General features: G+C 30.7%; 1 long non-coding RNA gene across 1 annotated transcript; it reads left to right on the top strand.

Annotated features, from left to right (window-relative positions):
- The first annotated feature begins 3,434 nt into the window (after positions 1-3,434).
- On the top strand, positions 3,435-5,373 carry LOC114926090 (uncharacterized). Its single transcript, XR_003816566.2, has 2 exons — positions 3,435-3,992; positions 4,078-5,373. It is a non-coding gene; the product is annotated as an uncharacterized lncRNA (long non-coding RNA).
- Positions 5,374-16,171: the final 10,798 nt, after the last annotated feature.

The raw sequence follows: 16,171 nt of genomic DNA, 5'->3' as shown, positions 1-16,171 counted from the left end.
ACCCCACAAAGGTTCAAGACATGGTTGATTGGCTAATTCCGAAGGACCTCAAAGGGTTGAGGGGATTCCTTGGGTTAACCGGTTACTATCGTCGTTTCATTAAAAATTATGGAAGCATAGCTTGGCCCCTTACGCAACTACTGAAGAAGGATCAATTCAAGTGGGGTAATGAGGCACAAGCAGCTTTCGAAGCACTCAAGACTGCCATCGTGACAGTCTCGGTGCTGGCTGTCCCTTCATTTTCAAAGCCCTTCGTAGTGGAAACTAATGCTTCTGGGAAGGGAATAGGAACAATACTGCTGTAGGAAGGCAGGCCGGTGGCTTACATGAGTCAAAAACTTTCTGAACAGGCTCAAGCTAAATCTGTTTATGAGAGAGAGTTGATGGCTATGGTCCTGGCAATTCAAAAATGGAAGCATTACCTATTAGGTCAACAGTTCACTGTTTATACGAACTAGAAGAGTCTTAAATTCTTTCTTGATCAGAGAATTGGAGGCGAGGAACAACAGAAGTAGATGACCAAGTTGCTCGGATTTGATTTCGAAATAAAATACAAGGCAGGGAAAGACAACCAAGCAGCCGATGCCCTCTCCAGAAAATTCCAATTTGCTGTTGTTTCTATGGTTTCAACTGCTGAATGGGAAAACTTAGAAGAGGAGGTGCAACATGACCCAAAACTCAAGAGCATCATGCATGATTTGATTTTTGGAAAGGAGATTACTGCTAGATATGCATTGAAAAATGGGAGGTTATTACACTAAGGGCGTTTGGTTATTTTAAGGCATTCGAAGTTGATTCCTAAGATATTGGAGGAATTCCATGACACACAGTTGGGAGGACATTCTGGTTTTTTCCAAACTTATAAGAGGATAGCTGGAGTATTGTATTGGGAGGGAATGAAGAAGGCCATCATGGATTACGTGAGACAATGTAAAATATGCCAAAGGAACAAACATTCCACCTTGACTCCAGTTGGACTGCTACAACCACTCCCTATTCCGACAAATATTTGGTGGGATATAGCTATGGACTTCATTGGAGGACTACCAAAGGCACAAGGGAAGGACACCATCTTCGTTATGATAGGATGACGAAGTACGCTCATTTCTTTCCCTTATCTCACCCTTATTTAGCAAAGGAAGTTGCAGACCTATTTGTGAAGGAAATGGTGAGACTTCATGGGTTTCCTACATCAATTGTTTTCGACCGTGACTGGCTGTTCATGAGTGGTTTCTAGTCTGAAATCTTCAAAGCAGCAGGCACATCATTAAAGATGAGCTCAGCCCATCATTCCCAAACGGATGGGCAAAGCGAGGCGATCAACAAGTGCGTGGAAACTTACCTCAGGTGCTTTGCGGGGTCTACTCCAAAGTAATGGCCCGATAGTTGAATTGGGCAGAATATTGGTATAACACAATTATCATGGGTCGATCAAAATGACCCCCTTCAAGGCTCTTTATGGAAGGGAACCCCCAGTTCTGTTGCGGGGTGAGGGAGAAGCTGCGGTTGAAGAAGTAAGAAATCTTATGGATGAAAGGGATCAGATGTTGGATGAATTAAGGTTTCAACTAGAAAGGGTCCAAAACCGAATGAGGACATATGTTGATAGGAAGAGGAGGGACTTAACTTTTGAGCCAGGAGAGTTTGTGTACCTAAAACTGCAGCCTTATTGAATGAAGACCTTGGCAAAAAGGGTCAACCAAAAGCTGAATGCAAGATTCTATGGCCCTTATGAGATTCTTGAGAAGATTGGGCAGGTTGCCTACAAGCTTAAATTACCGGAAAGAGTTCGGGTGCATCCGGTCTTCCATGTTTTTTTTATTGAAGAAGTGTGTCAAGTCCACTGCCCAGATTTAGCCACTTCTTACGAATCTAACAGAAGAGTATGAACTACAAGTTGAACCCCAAGAAATCCTAGCTATTAGGAAAAATGCGGTTGGTAAATTGGAGGTGTTGATAAAGTGGAGGGACCTTCCAGAATTCGAGGATTCGTGGGAAGCAGCACCTGCAATTCAAGAAGCCTTTCCTTCCTTTCACCTTGAGGACAAGGTGATGCTTCAAGGGGAAGGTATTGTTACATACCCCGGAGAGGGAGAGAATGCTTAGTCAGCATCAAAGGCAGCCAAAAAAGGGAAGAAAAATAATCCATTTACCTTATCATTATTCTAGAAGAAGTAATAAAGAAAAGAGAGGAATAATAGGGCAAGAAAAATGTGTAAGCATAAGTGACAATAATTGATGATTAGATTAGTCAGATGAGAGAATCAGGGAGGCGTAATCGTAGGAGTTGAATGCTTGATTTTAGGAGATAATTATGATAACTAATTTGGTTACAGAGAGGGAAGGCAATAAAAAGAGGAGCTGATTAGGTGAGAGGTAGGAAAAGATTTGGAAAGACCTAGACTAAGAGAGAAGAGGACTCTCAAAGTTCCTCTATTATCTTTTACTGTTCTATTGTATTTCTGTATTTCCCTTAAAATAAATACCAGCGTAACAAAATTATATGGTATGCATTGAACCATCGTGTTATTAACTAACTAATTCAGAACTCAATGATATCTGAAATAGCTTTTAGTTCTGAAAATTTAAGCTATTGATTGTGTTTTGAGAACTTGAGTTTGGAATTGTTTGAGCAGCACTGTTGCACTTGGATCCTAAATCAGCTGAAGCTCAATCTTCTAATAAACTTGATCCGAACTCAAATGGCGGCTCTAAAACTCCCTTTCCTAGTCCTTCTGGTAATTATAATGTCAAAGTACATATTCTTTTTTTGGTTTTGCACTTGTTTGGGCTTAACTGGAAGCAAAAATGATAATTACAATGTGTATCCTCTTTGTATTCAGCTAAGGAAGTTCCCAAAATGGAAAAAATAAGGATACAACTGAAACATCAACTTCAAAGAACTGTACATCTAATAAGGGACAAAGACCATTGCAAAGTTTGCTTGCAGGGCTTCTACTTTGGTTTTCTATATAGCCTAGCTCAAATAGTACCAAAAATGTCAATTATGTTATCCTTTTCATATCATGTGAAAAATGTATAATGTAAAAGATTGCTGACACCGGATTACAAAACACTAAAGTCTTTGCAGTAGTCCTGTGGTTATTATTGGTTCTTGTTTTTGTTCTGAGATTTTTGCCTACCTGATGTCCAAATAAAAGGGTGTGTATTTATATAACTATATCATTTTATTGATATGGATAATATAGAACATAAAGATTGAATAATAAATAATTTATTTATAAGTCTGACCGAGCAAAAGATCAAGTACACACAAACCAGAAACAAAACAAAACTAGTCATAAAAGGAAAAACTAATCACACTAACAATCTCATTAAACATTAGGTGAACTATGGATGAGGATGGTGAAACCTAATCTTCAAACTTTTAAGTTTTACTGGTTGGTTCCTCTGCACCATTTCCTCTAGTTTGGCTACTTTCAAGACACCTGCAACATATATCTTATCTGCTACCTTGTCCACATATTCAAAGCAAACATACCTCCAATTCTTTTTGAAATACAAAACCCAAGAATTCCCCAAAAACCGGTGACAAAGCCAAGGGTTATGACTTATGACTGAGTAAAACAACACTTTGTCTAGCTTGTCATTTTTCTATCTTTTATCTTCATAGCCTTCATTGTTAGGATATAAGTAGCTCCAAGGTAACAAGGCTGTTGGTGGAACACAATTCCCAGTTGATCTGAACTTTGTTATCTGTAAATATTAGAATTTGTGTTCTACTTTGCATGTTCATTATGGCGTGCAAATCTGGGTGCATGTCTCTTCGCTTCTGATCAATTGTCCTAAACTTCTCTTATTCATTTGTTGCCAGCCATTGCCAATAGATGCAATGATTTCATATCCTTTATTCTATCATCCGTGGTTTTCGGTTTTCTACTATTTAAATGTTCGTTTCAGGATTGAAAAATCATGTTTCTGGTGCTGTATGGTCAAATAGATGACATCACTTTGAATTTGGTTTTATTGATGTAAATATTTACAAATAATGCTTTCCAGAATGAATACCATCTGTGTTTTCCAGTCTGAACTCTGAAACATGTACTCTATCAACAGATTGAAGTCCCAAAAGAGTTGTCTGCAGAATTGTTCCCAGAAGGAGAAATCATTCGCTTCAACCTCTGTGTTAGGAATGATATATGATGAGGTTCTCAGATGGCAACATAAAGAAGATTCTGCAATAGGTGAGTACTTGCATTTAAGTCAGGTATTTATATATTTATATAAATACAGAAAAGGATTTTTATGAGGAGTATAAGAGTGATATGACTGCTGCCTTAAGAGACAAAGAAAATGACAAAGATGCTTCCAAAGAGAAGGCAGATGAAGTCATCAAATTAAGCAGGTAAAATTCATATTTTTCTAGTTATATTATTTGTATATACCCTCATTCTATATGTAAGCACATTTTTTTATTTACTCCCGGGATTATTTTGTGCAAACTTTGTGCATTATTTTTGTGGCTGCTTTTAAGTGGGAATGTGGTATCTGTTAATATTGATGATAGGGATTTTTTACGTTTAATATATGTAGTTGACCCTACTAAATTTACCTGTCATTATTTTTGTAGCTCAAGAAATTAACTGAAAATTTAGAAACTTGGTTGTAGTTAGTCGACGATGATTCTTTTTTGAGTTAGAACTTTAAACAATTTAGTAGTTGTTACTTGTTAGTGATTACTTAAAAATGGTGATAGTTTAGAAGAATTGTTAATTTATTATCTTACTGGTCTTGAGATATTGAGATTCAATTATAAATTTATAATTGTCTTATCTTGAATAAAAGCATGATTGTGTAGAAAAAGTCTTGCAATCAATTTAAATTTCCTTTTAATCTTTAATTAAAAGTACAAATAATGTACAATTGTGACTAATATTTATACTTTTGGTTTTCTATCAATTATTTCGTCCCTTTTGCTTTGAGATATATTTTTGTGTTTTTCCTTTTATCTCATGTATCCATATAATATACTAAATAATGTAGACTATATTTATAAAAAATGTTACTGTTGAACAATGTTTTACATCTTATGCTAACTTAACAAAATATTTGATGGTAATTCATTCTATCATTGTTTTTATTTGAATATATTTTTTCACATATTAATTATCAAATAATTATATATATATATATCTTGAGATTAGACAAAAAAAAATGTTGAGATATGTCTATTTTTTTACATGTATTTAGACATACAATTCCACTCCCCAATTTAAATTGACGTGTAGAGATGGATCAATGGTGTATCAAAATTACTTGACACTCATACAATCAAGCCTTTATTGTAGAATGATAATCTCTCTCATTTGTTCACAAAGAAAGCATTTAGATACAGAAGGTATACAGCTGAAATTGTGTGTTTGATTTATTGTCATGGATTTGTCATTTAATTGCCCTACTTATATCCATGAGCAAATAGATACAAGAAGATAAACCCTAATAATTTAATTCACAACAAATATGAAAACACATTCAAAGAAAATTGACCCAACAAGGCCTAAAATTATAGAATGAATTTAGGCACGAGGAGCAGCTCTAGCTCCAGCTCCAATAAGCCGAGGAGCTTGATCACCGGATTTTAGAGCTTTTCGTTAAAGGTTTGAAATTGGTTATCAACCCTAAGAGGTTGTTGTATGATAAATTCAAGTCACTTAGAGAATATAAATCAATCATACTTCTTGGAACAGCACTACAAAAATGATTATGAGATAATACATTTATATTAATTGATCCACTTATTTGATTATGCGAGAGATCCAAAATCACTGAAATCACAAATTTATTAATTCATTCATTGTGCCTTACAAGTAATTAAAAAAAAAAAATCAAATTGACAAAATCAAATTGAGAGAGGCTTGAAGAATGCCACCATATAACTTTCACCTCTCCAAAGCCAAAACAAACACTCCCTTAGTTCAATAATACATCTCTGATCTTCATCATTTGTCTCCTTCTTCCTTAATTATCTTGTACACACCCTCTTATCTTATTTTTTTCATTTCCCTACTTACTACATATACATAGCTTAATTATATTATTTATGTGTGTGTTCAACTTATAATTACTTTTAAATATATTTAATAAATAAAAAAGTTCCATTAATAACCACATCAATATTAACTACGATAAAAGTAATATCATCAATTACAAATTTACAATAAAAAATAAAACTACAATAATATAATATAATATTATTTAAAATATAAAGCTCTCCCAAGAAAAAAAAAAAAAAATCCCAACTCCTGTCAACGGACGTGCCCATCATCAACGTGAACATCATCATCTTCTCCTTCTTCTTTCGCAGGACCTCAAACCAGGTGCAAAAGTGAAAATTGGTTAGCTGAATGGTTTTATATTGTTTCTGATGGGGTTTTGCTTTATCATGAATTTGGGGTTTCTTTGTTTCAATTTTGTTGGGGTTCTGTTTGTTTGCGAGGAATTTGTGAGGAATTGATTTGAGGAGAAGTTTCAAGAGGGGATAATTTCTTATAATGATTACTTTGTTTGTTCAACTTATAATTACTCTTCGAGCCAGGGTTAGTTTGAAGGTTTGGATGTCAATAAGAAAAGATTTTTCAGTTAAAAAAATTAAAAGAAGAAAATAACTAAATACATAAGCAGAGTCAACGGAATAATTCACATGAATAAAACAGGAGAAAGAACACTGAAAGTTTTCTTAACATCATATTCATGACATTTACTAGTATTCCACATTAAAATGAAAATTAACAATGAAAATCAACAATGATGCAAAGTAACAATTTCAGCAAAATTAAAAGAGCTCCCCTGACTAAATATAATTGAAGGATTCTGTATTAACGGTGACATGACTTTATCTTAACTTTAAAATATAAATTTAAATTTCATGTGAGATTTATATTACCAATAAAAACTTTAAATCTCATATGAAATGCAAAGATATCTTTAAAAACGAGATAAACTCATGTCAACCGTTATACAGAATCCTTCTATTGTATCTAATCAAAGGAATCACAGTATTCAGAGCCACAAGCTTCGTCGACGAAGCAAAGCACAGCTCTGACGAGGCACGAACGCGACACATCACGAGCATTCACGAGCATTAAATAACTGATCCAGAATTCATCGATCCAACTGCAGGAAAATTAATTAATAAGTAGATCCAAAACAAGATCAAAGAGTTGTGAAGTAGATCTGAGCTTGATTGGGATATATAGAGAGAAAAAGAGAGAGGTGAAAACGGTTGAGAATGGATAAAAGAGGTGAGAGACGTGCTTAGCAAAGGAATCTGAAAGCATGTGAAGCGAAAGTTGGTGAAAGTTTTGCTGCAAAGAGAAGGTGACGGCGGAAAGAAAAAGAGGGTTAAAGTTACTACTTATAGTAGAACCCTACTGACTACTGCTGAGTAAGAAGTTGCACGTGATTTTGTGGGGGTCCTTCAGTTATAGGCTTTGCGATCTTTGCGGTTGTGAGATATAGGGAGTGATGGGCCATTGGGCCTGGATTGTTGATCCAATGTAGCAATATCCGTCTTATAAATTATAAAAAAGTTAAATAAATGTATTTATAATATGTAATTTTAGTTAATATATATATTATATTTTTTATAATTGAGATTAACAATTAAAATTATTAAAATATTGTCACATCTCTTATAGTTAAAATTCTTTTTAAATTATAATTTATACAATTTTTATTAGATTAACCGGTTAAATATTTAATTCACTTATTTATTTAAATAAATATTAAAATTTAAATTTATCTTATGCATATAATAATTTATTAGTTAGTCAACCCTACTTAGTCTAACGGGCTAAAAAATAGTGTGGTCAACCCAAAAATAATAAGTTCTTAACTACTTCCGTAAGGTAGTCGATTTCTTCCTCTAATAATAATTTCTCTTAAATCTTATTATTAGGAGAAACTGTTGAAGCACTATATGACTAAACAGAGGGTGCCCATTGGCCATTGCGTGTGGATTTCCACTAAAGCACTCCACTCTCCAAAACTTAGTTTGGTAAAGTTTTTACTCTTCAAAAGTAGTTTATAAAAACTAATTTTTAAAAGATGACTTTTTAAAAGTTGTAATATTTATATTTGGTAAATCAAATTAAAAATTACTTTTAATCACCAAAAAAAATAAAAATAAAAAATTACTTTTAATAATCACAAGTAACAACAATTGCATTTGGTAAAATAGCTTTTAAAATTTAAAAAAATTATAATAAATATAAATGCAAGTATTAAATTTGAAAATTAGTTAACATATGAGGTTATATTAAACTTTTAAATTTTAAAAAGCACAAGTCAACTTTGAAAAGCTCTATTTTAAGTACTTTTAAAAATACTTGATCTTTTAAAAGTTGCAAACATAAGCACATAATCTTTTTTATTTACCAAATACAACATGAGGAACTTGAGCTTTTAAAAAGTACAAGCACCTCTTCAAAAAACTTTACCAAACCAATAATAGGTATTGCATGAGAAATAATAGGAATAGTCTCTGTATAAATTTATTGTCTTTAATCACAAGATAAAGCTACCAGGGTGTAAGATTAAGGATTCCTATATATTAATTAGAGAAAATTCCACTCCCTTCTTTTACGAAATGTTAAAATGATACTCTTTTCTTATTTATTTTATTGAAGAGTATTTTAAAAAAAAATTATTGAAGAGTATTTTAAAAAAAATTATATAATTATTAAATTTTTAAAAAAATATAATTTAATCAATAAAAAAATAATTTATTAAAAGATATTTTGGTAAGCAAAATTTAATGATAAAAAATAAAATATTTACTAATGGGTATTTTTTAAAAAATAATTTATTTTTTCTTAAAAAATGGATAAAGTTAACATTAGTTAACACAAAAGGTTTAAAATGAATTAAAAATGAGGTTTTTTAAAAGTTAGAAGAGAGGAGAATGTACATTTATAAAATAGAAAAAAAGAGTGTCATTTTAGCATATCGCGAGAGAGGAGAGTGTAATTTTTTCTATTAATTATTATCATATTTAATCAAATAAATAAGAGTAACCTGGAAAATCATCATGACATCCATATATCACACTTAATTGTGAAGCAAAGCACGTCACAAATGGTGATCAAATGGAAGCCATCATCAAGGACCCAACAACAAAGACAAGCCCAGCCCTTAAACAATTAATTATTAACAGCCTTAAAATGTTACCCTCATTCATCGGTATAGGTATGTAGGAAAACTGGAAAACAATATATCGGGTAATTAGAACAAGTGATTAAAAAAGATAAATTGTTTTATGGAAAAATATATAATATACCAAATAAGTCAAATAAAACAAGTGAAAAATACCACACATACGCACACATGTACGCGCGCATATATACACCCATTTTAAAGTTATTAAATTTATTATAACTTTAACTTTTGGGGCATATATGTGAAGATGAACCCATTGACAGTAAACTATATAGTATATACACTTCAATTTATAATTTACGGATACGAATATAAAATACCACACCATACGAAATATACTAATATACGAATTTTAAAATTTTATAAGACACGAAGATACATATATATATAAAATATAAAGTATTTTTTAATAAATTATAATGATATTTTGATATTTTATTGATATTAAAATATAAATTAATTTTTTATTATTTTTAAAATTTTATTTTAATTATATAAAGTATTTAAAATATTTTTTGTTTTAATAAATAATAATATATAATTATATACTATTTCTAAATTTATTTCAAAAATATATGTTAAGAATAATACTGAGTATTTAGGTGTATTTAAGTATATTTAAGAGTAAGTTTTTTTATTTTTTATTAAGATACGGTTGGATACAACAGACATACGAATCAGACGAGTGTCAATAAGTATTATATTTAAAATGTGTCCAACACATAAATACAGTAACTCATCAAAATGTTTATACTTTATAGACTACAATTTAGTCAAACTAGCGTGATAACCCGTGCAATGCACGGGTTTCATGTAATCTAAAACCCTTTAAAAAAAATAATAAGAATATAACTAAAATATATTCTATAAAGATAGATATGTTGTACTAAATTTGAATAATAACAAAATTATCACTACATTAAAATAAAACAATAGAATAGAACAATTACTCAATATGTCAATGAACATTATAACATGCTTTGTAAGATAATAAAATATAATAAAAATTATTAGACACTAAAAACAGAAAAAAAAAGTCCAATAGAGATGTAGTTTTCTATTTTGCATAATCTTAAAAACATAGATTGTGAAGATACCTATTGATAGCAGAACAAAATATTTACAACATATATAAATTTGTTCATTAATCAAAAAACAAAATATATCCAAAACAATTTAACATATAGTTCAAAATATCTATCAATTAGAGTTATACATAGGAGGCCTAACATCGTTGAATCGACAACTCTATCTGGCGGTTAGGTATCGAGTTGAGTTTCAAGGTAATGCTGTCCCCCTCCTTTAAATTGTATACTCGACAACATTCACTCCACCCGACCCCAAACTTCCATTCTCCACCTCTTCCTCCACTTTTTAGTAAGTGAAAAAAGAACACATTATTCTCTACATTCAAATCTGGACCAGTGATCGTCCAAATCGAACCATCTCCAGATAGTTTAAGATATGCAGCAAATTTCGAAGCCAGATACTGTAATGAATAATTCATAGTTAACATAAACATAGTATTTTCATACACAATGAATAACAGATTTAGGAAGAATATTCAATAAGCTTGCAAGAAAAAAAAAAAAAAAGAAATGACTCTTTTGAGATCAACTTACCAGTCTAGATTGACCCAGATCCGAAGCTGTGATGATCTTTTCATAATAAACCTCTAGAGTGTATCTAATTCAGGATAATTTAAATGTTAGTCACCACACTAAAAAATAGCAAGCTATCCCATGATATTAAAATCCAAAACACAAGGTAAAAAAGTTACATTTAGCATTACCTATGATCAGACAATTCGTTTGTCTCGTTGCTTTGTTCGTTGACCTCCATTGATAAAGTGCTTCCACTAGACAAATCTATCGGATTATGCGGATTATCCCCTACCAGTGTCCCATCTTGATCGTTGTTTTCATCACCGTCTGATGAAAACTGATCATCAGATGGTTCAGACCCAGATAGAACCATCACATCAGGTGATGAGTCCTCATCAATCCTGGTATACTTTATGTGGAATACTATTGATACGTTATCCAGTATCTCTGGGTCCATCACCTCAGACACATATGAGTCAGGATCAAGGTAAATTTGGATGGGCTGGTTGTCGTGATTCCACAATGAGATAAAAAAATCCGAAACCAACATACCTAAATTGAACAGATGCCCCTCTATTGATAAAATAGAAAGATCTAATCTGTTCAAATGAGGTGTCAGTTATCAACAATTGATCATTGTTTTTTCTCAGCTGCAGCAGTAAACAATTATCTAGCTCATCAATGATATAGAACATTGTCCCTAATTCTTCACCATGAGTTGAAACAAAAGTTGGGGGAAGAGCTCTCTCACCCTATATTCAAATTTCTTCCTAAAGTTAATTCATGTCTAACAAAACATGGTAAAAATGCATCACATAATATTACATAATCATTTAGCAAAGAGAGGTATATAAACATTTAAATCTACCATTATTACCAACTGAGCAATACAAGAGAACAATAATCATGTAAATGAACTAGCATTATAATGAGCATCAGAAAAATAGGTAACTAAGCAAGAAACACATATTAGTTCTTTTTGAATGTCCAGGAAAGAATACTGAAGTTTTGAAAGAAACAATGAAAAAAGAAATTGCTCTTATCTTGATGCATTCTGAAACCAAGACATCTACATAAACATCAAATCATGTTTCCACGTATTAACAAATGCTGAATTTTTAAAGTCACTATCATTATATGTATGATTAGTAAACATTATATTATTTATTTTGAATGGACATTGATAATTTATCAAAATTAATCTTTTTAGAGTTGTTGTAGTCTACACCCATTTCAGATTAGAAAGATTAGAAACTCACAGTTAGCTAATCAAACTTATCTAACACACAAAAGAAACTATCAAGAGGAGGAAAGTAGAAAAGACCACTAATTGAATATAAATTAAAAACAAATCTAAATTCGAAATTAAGGATTTAACCCACCTCTTTAATCAGTTAACATGCATGATATAATATTCCATAATATATTTGGTTACCTGGTCATCGAAAAGGCGAAATCTAAAAATCCATTCTTTTCCGTGGGGCCAATATTTATATGTTGCTAAAAATCTCTTATTAGCACATAATGGTATGATTAGAATCTAAGATTGAGACTTTTAACCAAGAAACCAACTAACTAAGTATACAAAAAAATAAAAAAGTAACAAATTAAAAGCATATTTATGAAAAATACCCAAGAAATCACTTTGGAAAACTACTATACAACATATTTTACAGATTATGACAACTTCTGAAATCTGGCCTACATATAAATGAAAAGCCAATAAAATTAAATTACAACATGAAAAATATCTGAGAAGGAATTTAAAAAAAACTATAGATGGCATAACATCGATATTTAATTGACATTAAAATTTTCACAAGTTAATCTAAAATATATTGAATGGAAAAGTAGATGAGACTTCAATGGAATTGAAAATGCAGCAAAGAAAATATCTTCTCTAATGCTCAGCACCATACCTGTTTGGATCTTCTCTATTGGCATCCATTGCCATTCAGCTTTATCAGAAACAGAGACTTGGTATAAAGATTCAAGAACAAACAAAAGATCTTGTCTCTTACTGCAAAAGAGAGCATTATAATAAAGCAAACCCTAATAGGAGATTTCAACAAATTCAAGAAAAACAGATGATAAAATTGAATCCAGAAATATAAAGAACAAACATAAAGAAGGAACAACAACCATTGATAAACAAAAGAAGAAATAGATGAACAAAAATATCGTTATTTATTCTAATAAATTGAATTTCTGCTAATGTTAATTATACTGTTCAGAAGTTTCAGAAAGCTAACCACTACTACTAATAATAATTTAAACAAACAATCATGAATTATGAATTTGTTAATTAGAATATACATTACAAACGATATGAAAAAAAAATACAAAAATTAGATCAATAATAAAATAGAAAAGACCAAATAAATATTAAAAAATTATAAATATAATTTTTTTAACTCTTAAAAATATTTTAAATTATCTACTTAATATTTTTTCTTATTGGATATAGTATAGTAATACCAAAATTACTGAATTTCACACGGCCAATACAACCTCAGTGAAACTGAATTAATTAACTTGCTAAAAAGAAATTAATAAAAAAATAACTTTCTGTTATTATCCTTTGAACTTCTCTCATGTTAATAACTTACATTTTAGTATGTTACCTTAAATGTAGGTTCCTAATCAAGATGATTAACAAAAGTAGCAGCTACCCACGTGTCACAACCTGGTAACAAAAAGCATAAAAAAAAGAAGTTAATAAGAATCAGATGTTGGACATATCCAAGTATCAGAGATCCCTTGTTTTGGAAATCAAATATTTCTTTCTTTCTTTTTAAATCAGAGAGGAACATTTTCTTGAATGATACATGCATGTCCAAATATATGACAATCTCTTATATTGGTTCAAATTAAGACTCAGCAACATGCGAGAGCAACAAAAATTTTAGTATTAGGCAAAAAATAATCAGAAAGGATACTTGAACTGAGCCCATTCACATAAAGATATTAACTGAATATTTTCAGAAGACAAAACTTTAGTTGATGAAATGACCGAAAGAAAAGCTACGAAAAATGAAAAGAAAAGCAAAAGAAAAAAGAGTGAAGAGAAGATTATGTTGGGACTGCAACAGTTAGGGCAAAACCTTAACTTGTTATTCGATTGTTAGAAAATTTACCTGTTGAACGAAATGGAGACGCCGGGACCACTGGAGATGACGACAAGTTTGTATCTTGTAGGATGATTTGGGGTTTAACCCTACAAAAAGTTGGACGGTGTGTTTCTCGGTTGAGTGAGTTGAGACCCCAGAAAGAGGATGCATGGTCACTGCGTTAGGTCTTCTTTCTGACCTCCTTTTTTTTTATTGCGTGTGTGTGTCTTGTTTGTGACCCTTTTTTTTATTGCGTGTGTGGGGGTGGGGGAGGGGGGTGGGAGAAGAGGGAGTGACCTTTGGTTTTTTAATGTTTCCTTGGTAATATTAAAGAGGGGAAAAAACTAAAAGAAGATATAAGATTATAATTAAAATAATGTGAATAATTTTTTTAAAATAAATGACACTAAAAGAACCGTTATTAGAAATTAATTATTAGACAATACAATTAATTTCACAATTATTAATCACAAATTTTTTTAATATTTATGATAACTAAAAATAACTAAATATTGAGAAAAATATATCATAATATAATTTTTTTATTCATTTCAAAGTTTTTGATATCAATAAATTTTATCTGCCCCAAAATTTAACTAATTTTCATAATTTTTTTCATTTTTATTTTCTATTGATAATTAGAGAAAAAATTATGGAAACTCACAGAAAAATAAAAAATTAAAGAAATAATTAATCAACGAAAATTTTAGACAATATAAAAGAGATTAACATACAAATTAACAAAAATAAGTAAAGAAATAATTAAGAATGTATTTATTTTTTTATAAAAAAATATGGTCCTTCCTCTTAAATATGATACTTCTTAAAAAAAAAGTTAATTATTGTTAATAATTTTATCATTAAAAATTCATTTTAATAATAAAATCTTCCTAACAATTTTTTAAACTAATCTTTCCTTTTTTCTTATTTCGGCAGAATGAATAACTTTTATAACATAAAAAAAGAAAAGTAAACTTTATGTAGATAATAATTGTTTATATGTACTGTAGAATAAAGGTTCTAATTAACCCACAAACCAAAAAAAAAAAAAGAAAATTGAATATTAAATATATCAATTATCTTCAAGTACAAAATGAAATTTTAAACTTCTATCAAATTAAGATGATATTTGAAAACTTAAAATATCCATTTTTTCAAAAATAATTTTACAAATAAATTGAATGTTATGAGAACTAAAATTATAATTTAGTCTAAAGAAAATATATAGTTATAATAATGGTATAAAAATTAGTAATTAAAAAAAATAAACTCCATCAAAGAATATGATAGAAAATCATTAAGGAGAACCTGGTTTAAAAGAAGGCTAACCTTTAAAATTATCTGAACATAAAATAGCAATGCTTCCTTTACGATCAGAAACGACAATCAATACCCATTTCAGCATCCATAAGAATGCAATCATAAACTAACCTCAGTAATGGGTCAGAGTAAAGTTGCTCCAATCTTTTTGTATCCTAAATTAGAATTTATAAGTGAAACAGTTCACCAAAAAAGTCAAACAGTTCTAGTCACGAAAGGGGAAAAAGATCATCTAAAATGTGGAGGTTTGGAAAACTGGAAAAGTAAATTTCTAATCACCTTTAAACTTGTAAGTTTTATTATTTGTGAGCCCTACTATATTATTTTAAGGATGATTAAAGTTTTACTTGATCACTTTACCAACCTCCTCAAAATATATCAACATAAGTGGATTTTTATCCTACTATACCAAACATAAGATAACTTTTATTACTAAAGGAAACGTGAGAGAGAGACAGATACTCTATAAGGTAAAAGAATTCAAGACAGAATCTTGTACAATAGAATTCAAGATAAAATTCAATAGTGTGTACCTAAAGAGTCCTGCAAAAGAAGTGTGAGTTTGCTATTTCTATATGGAATCTGAGAATTCTTTTGAGTTAGTGCTGTGATCACATCTTTTCTGTGAACATGCATGGTGAGTACACTGAATTAAACAACCTTTATTATTAGTGTCTGCATTAAACATTTAAATTCAAGTTATAGGGTCTGAATAAATTTTAAAAATTACCTGTGGGAACGACTACTCCTATTGTTCAGTGCAGTGGAACTGACAGCACGGTGGACCTCACCGAGTTTCACGAGGGCCAAAACATCAGTTGTAGATGTCACCGGACGCAATGTAGCATCAGGAAGACTCAATCCATCATCATTGAAGCTCCTAATCTCTAATTTATTATCTGTTTTGTCCTCAGCAAGTAGGTTTCTAACTTGTTCATTGTAAATCTCAACCATTTAAAC

This window comes from Arachis hypogaea, chromosome 20 (assembly GCF_003086295.3).
Source record: "Arachis hypogaea cultivar Tifrunner chromosome 20, arahy.Tifrunner.gnm2.J5K5, whole genome shotgun sequence".
Lineage (NCBI taxonomy): Eukaryota > Viridiplantae > Streptophyta > Magnoliopsida > Fabales > Fabaceae > Arachis > Arachis hypogaea.
The sequence above is the reverse complement of the archived record's forward strand: the minus strand, read 5'-3'. Positions and strand labels throughout refer to the sequence as shown.